Consider the following 6,000-nt stretch of genomic DNA (forward strand, 5'->3'; position numbering starts at 1 on the left):
CTCCTGACTCTGTCTTGTTGCTCTCTCGTCATTCTGAAGCTTTCTCCAAAGCGTTTCTTCTTTTAAAGGATTCCAATAAATTAATCAAGACCCATCTGGGAATGGGTGGAGTCATATCTCCCTCTAATGAAAGGTTAATACCCATAATTGGGAGAGTTACGTCTTTGTGGAGATAAGCTAATCAAGTTGCCAAACTGTATTATTGAATAGGGATGAAAAGAATTGTGTGGTTGTTTCCACACAATTGGATCAGGATTAACACATAGCTTCTAGGGTATGTAAATCCTTTCAAACTGTCACAAAGGGAATGCATTATTGCATGGTTTGGGAGGCTAGAAGGCTTGCTTCCTCCCATCAGAACAGTGGGTGCTGTTCTGATGCTGGCTGGCTGCAATCCTTGGGATTCCTTGGCTTGAATCCCCGCCTCGTGTCATGTGGCAATGTCTCCTCCATTCCTGATTCTGGGTCCTCTTTATAAGACCTTCATTAATCTAAATTCAGACCACACTCATTCAGTTGAGTCATACCTCAAATGAAAATAACAATCTTCAAGATGTCACTGATGTTATTGGTGGGAACCACTGTAAATAGGTTCCCACTCACACGAATGCAGATTTAGAGTAAAAATATGTCTAAACTGGGGTACATGATTCAATCTACCCTAGTCACTAAAGACCTAGAACACACCGTGAGACTGAAATAAGTGTTGGCTCTAATTATGAACACTATGCTTCTGGGGAAGAGTGACAACTTGGTTTATCCCATGAGCCAAGCCCAATCAGTGGAAGCACTGTGTAAAGAAGGACCCCAACCTCCTGGCTGAGCTCAGCACAGAGAGTGCACCCTGGGAAAGGTAACGTGCAAGAATCAGGCTCTGGTAGGGCTGAGATTGTGCTTGTTTTAATCCCTCCTATTTTCCCTGTCCCCAGCATAGCCATTGGCTTGCCCTGGGCCAGGTTCTGAGGACTTGCATCTGGCCTTGTCTGAGGCCAGTCCTGCCCTGGACTTCTCAGTCCTTGGGCCAAACAGGTTTCCATTTGTTCTTACAGCCAGTTTGGGCTGAGTTCTCTGTCACAGGGCACAAAAGACTCCCAACTCATCCACACAGGAAGACATCTCCTGAGGAGGGATTTTGTCAGACCATCTCTATGGCTAACCGGTGTCAGAATAGACACTCTGGTGCACACAGCTCTGCCCCTGGAAAGAAGGTCCCGCAGACCATTTCATCATTCCTAATGACATCCTTGGCTCTGGGATGTCCTCCAAGTGTACCGGTGGGTGAGTGAGGTCATCATGGTTCCATGCTGCCGCCGCCTTTTGTTGAGACATTCCATCTTAGGATATGCGTATGTCATTGACTGGGCTTCAGATGGGCCATCTTTTCCTACCTTCAGCCTCAGCAACATTTGTCTCCTGAGGTGACCCTTTGCATGTGTCCAGTCCTGTTCACCACATCTGGATTTTATTAACTGAACTCTCAGAGTTCTGGGAGGGTCTGACTGCCATCTCTATGGACATCTCCTTCAGAAATCCTTCAGGTGGGAGGGCCTCCTAGGCTGACTTGGCTGTATACCTAAAGCACCTGAAACCTGCCTGCAGGGTTAGAGATGGGAGCCAACCTCATTCAGCTCTGGCCTGAGGCCTCTCCCTTAAACCACCTTTACCTTTTCAAGTCCAAACATCATAGATGGGTACACGAAGCCAGATTTGTCTTGTTACTAACCCCTTTGCTCATTCCCAGCTCTGCATCTTTACTCTCGCTGCCCCTCCACCTGTGGCTTTCCCTTCCATGACTTTAGGCTCCCTTCAAAATGGAACCTCTCTTGGAAACAGTCAATGACATCCTGGACTTTAGAGTTTTCTCCTGGTCCTGAACCTCTGGAGCAATGTCAGTCTCAAACATCCATCTTGCACACACCTTGGGATCTCAATTGCCATTTGGTATCTTTGTATGAGCTCTGGGTCTCCTCTACTAGATAGTGACCTTCATGCGGGCAGGAACCATGTCTTATTCTGTGCTTATGCCCTGCTCCTTTCATAAGGCCGAAGTAACAAAAATCCACGGTCATAATGCTTAATGGTGCAGAGTTTCTATTTGGGGTGATGGAAAAGTTCTCTTAACAGATGGTATTGATGGTGACACAATATTGTGAATGTAACAAACACCAAAGACTTGTATACTTGAAAGTGGTTAAAATGAGAATTTTTATGTTCTATATATTTTATACCCCCGAAAACACACAAAAATTCATGATCAAATGTACTTAATTTTTAAACACTTCAGGAATGAAGTGTTGTAAGGACACAGGGTCTGGCCCCATGCTTTCCTGGGCCAGTGTATTTCAGACTCACTAAGTCAGGTGAGAATCCCTGATCTTTTCGCTTTCCCCAGCACAGCCTGTCATAGTCATGCTACCCTACTTTTCTCAGGTGGTTCCTTCAGCCTGGAATCCCTCCTCTCCTTTCCCATCTACTTCATTCCCAGGCATTTTCCAACCCAGCTCCACTGTGGCATGGTGTGTTCTGCCCTGGATAGGCTATATTGAGATTTCTGGTTGCATATGTAGATGGATGGACTCATCTTCCTGCAGATGATACTAATGAAAGCTGCTGACCCGACCTGGGCAGCTGTTCCAGGCTGGACTCTTATTCTCATAACTGTGTCTGGTTCAGCATGGGGAAGATGCAGGGCTTGGTACAGTAAGGGCAAGGACTCCCTGCCCCAGCCAGGAGGATGGTCAGCAGCAAGACTGAAACCTGGGATGGAATTAAATCGTATTATTATTATTTTTTACCCTTTCTTCCTCTGACGTCACTCGCAGATGAAGGATGCTTTCATTGTTTTCTTTTCCCTCTTTTGCTGGCAGGTAGTTGCTTTCCCACTAGACCTTCAGCTGAGTCAGGGCAAAATAAAAGCAAAAGCAGAGAAAGAAGAATGTGAAACAGAGGAAATGAGAAAGAAAAAGAACTTAAGAGCAGGGCACAATGGGCCGGGCTGAGGAAATGATGCTTATTTATGCGACACTGCATCAGTGGTCAATTGGATCATGATATATTTTGACTTTAAAGAAACATCTATCATTATTCTATGCTGGGATGAAAGGGAAGCACCCTATTTGTAGGCTTTAAGATGCACCTCCCAATTCCAGGTGTCACTTGGAGGTTCCCACTAGATATAACATTTTGTTCATTCAACCTGCTGCATTGCAGTTTTCCTCCATACTTCGAATTAATTGGTAAAGTGTGGAAGAACGAGGCAAATATTTGTGCAGATCAAAATACTATTCTCATGATTAGAAAGTAGTGTCTTTCAATATCTGTGCCTGAATTACGATTCATAGGCCAGGGGAGTCAATTTGTTTTGGGATCAATAAATGTGGTTGTAATTGGCAGAGAACTACAGGATTCCTTTTGCAAATGTGACATCTCAACCTCTACATTCTTGGCCTAATTTTTACATGGCAACTGGGCATTGGTTCTGTTTCCAGGCAGATTGCTTTTTTAGCCCAAGAATGATAAAAACCTTGATGACACTAAGACAAGCTCAATCTTATCTTGCTGAGACAAAAGAATCTGAAACATGGGCCTTGCTCCTGGAACATGTTCTCAGCTGAACTAACTACTCCTTGGTATCCTGCTAAGCCCAGGAGGATGATCACATTAGGGGAAAGCCTCCTTCTCCTACCAAGTGGAGGGAAGTCCCATCCTTTGTCCATCCATGGGACTCACGCTTTACCATGTCTTGGAGATAGTATCAATAACGCTAAACCACATGGTCATTGTATTTTTTTTCTGTACTTTTTTTAGGCGTCTTTGGATGCAAGCAGTAGGAACCCACTTGAGTAAGATTAAGACCTAAAGGAAATTTAATTTTAAAGACATATAGCTGCTCTCAGAGTTCATAGCAGGAATTCAGTCAGCCCCCAAGAAGACCCCAAAGAGGGAATCAAAACAGCAGTCAGGATTGGTTTTCTCTGTGTCTTGCTGCTTTCTGTGTTTCTGTTTTCTTCTTCTTGCTCTTTGTTGATTGGTTTTCTCTGCTTTCCCATCATCATAACCAGTGGGAGGTGGGCCCCCACCAGAGTCTAATCAGCTCTGGACAAGGCTGAGGGCCAGAGTCCATCCATGGCTGCTGGGGGTGGTCACTGGGTCACTGGTTACATGGTCCTTCCCCAGGGCTGTGCGTCTGATGGAGTCACCACCAGCCCTTGGGCTACTCCAAGTCAAAGACTGTGTTTGATGTAACTTTGCCTGGAAAGCAGTAGGTTCATAGTAAGAGCTGACATTTATTAAACTGTTACAGCCAGCCCCATATATTCTAAGCCTATAACACTATTAAGTCACTTAATCCTCAGGACAGCTCTGAGGTTGATACTATTTTTGTCTCCATTTTATAGGGAAGGAAATAGGCTTGAGAGAAAGTGGCATGGTGTCAGAGCTCACACTCTTATCTGCAAGACTAGATTGAGCTCATTCTGAGGGATGAGTAGAGGCAACCCAGCAGCATATGAGAGGAGATTATATTCTAGATGAGGCAGACCGGGAAGCCATCAGCATCCAAGGGTTTCACTTGCTTGGAATTTCTAGTAGAGACTTGCTTCACTTCCACACTGTAGTCATAACCTCCCAGGACAGCCTCTCCAGCAAGCCTGGAGGCCCATGCCTATGGTGTTTTGATACTGTGAGTAATAAGTGTCTCCTTTGACACTCCCAGGCTTACCTGTGCATTGGGTGTCACTAAGGCTTACACCCCAAAAGCTGAGCTTGGTTCCAGAGGCAAGGTTCACCAGGGCCAGCAGGTGTATTCCTGACACAGGGTACACATTCAGTAAATGGTGACTGCCAGTGACCTTCCTACGAGCCCTTTTACTGAGGCTATGAAGGAATGATGTCTGACAGATGAGGATGGGCTGTGCAGCAAGCCCTGGGGATGGCGGAAGAAATATATTTGGGATAATATGGTAAAAGCTGATGTGTGTATATTAACGGTCATAGTCTAATAGAGTCTATAAGTAGTTAGGAGTTTCAGCTCCAGAGGCAGTGGAGAATACTCTTTCTTGGAAAGTCAAAAGGCATTTAAGAGGTAGACAGTATCGCACTCAACAGGTAATAGCTTTTAGCGTGAAGTATTTCAAGGGTTTGGGGTCATCTCAGAGAAGATCTCATAATTGTGCCACAAAAAGGAAGTCTTTAATAAAGCCTCAGGGATCCTCAAGGCTTTCAAGGGGATTCAAGATGCTGAGTGATACTTTGGTTATGGATATGAAGTGTGTGTTTTGTGTGTATGTATTTGTGTGTGTCTCAGAGAAAGAGAGACATAAGGGAGAGGGGAAGAAGGAGGCACAGAAGGAGAGAGAGAAAGAGAGAGCCATCCTGGCTACTCCTGAAATTGTGGGTATTGTTACCAAAGCAAACAGAAAACAAAACAAAAGAAGTCCAGATCTCTATCTCATCGTTGTTGTTTTTCTTTTTCTGACAATTTAAATCTAAATGCAGGCTTTTCGTAAATTTGTGGTAGTAGTCTCTAGCAAAGGTCTCCCTTAAGTACTATAGATTTTGAATATCTGATACATGCAGCTAACATGGTTCAGTGAGTAATTTCTACAGGAACAAGGAGTTTTGGTTCTACATGGCTCTCTGTCCAACTGGCTGAATTCACTTGTTCATTCTAAGCACAGTTATTGAGTGGTTTTTGTCTGTTAGCATGTAGTGGGTCTCTAATGACTTAAGAATGTATAACATTTAAGCATTGCCCCTTAAGGAGAAGACATTTCAGGGGAGAAGACAAATAAATCTGTCTTTCCTTGACGCTAATATTCAGCTTCTCTGTTGTTAGCTAAATGGACTTGGAGCCAGACAACAAATATTTATGGAGTATCTTCTAGGAATGGCCTTAATCTGCAAACTTACAGAGGGGGAGTACATGTATAAATATGACTTAAAACATGGTCTCTGTCTTCCAGAAACCAAAGAGTTTGATAGAGGAGTTAGAAGTCACAT

The sequence above is a fragment of the Tamandua tetradactyla genome, chromosome 23 (genome assembly GCF_023851605.1).
Source record: "Tamandua tetradactyla isolate mTamTet1 chromosome 23, mTamTet1.pri, whole genome shotgun sequence".
In the NCBI taxonomy this organism is placed as follows: domain Eukaryota; kingdom Metazoa; phylum Chordata; class Mammalia; order Pilosa; family Myrmecophagidae; genus Tamandua; species Tamandua tetradactyla.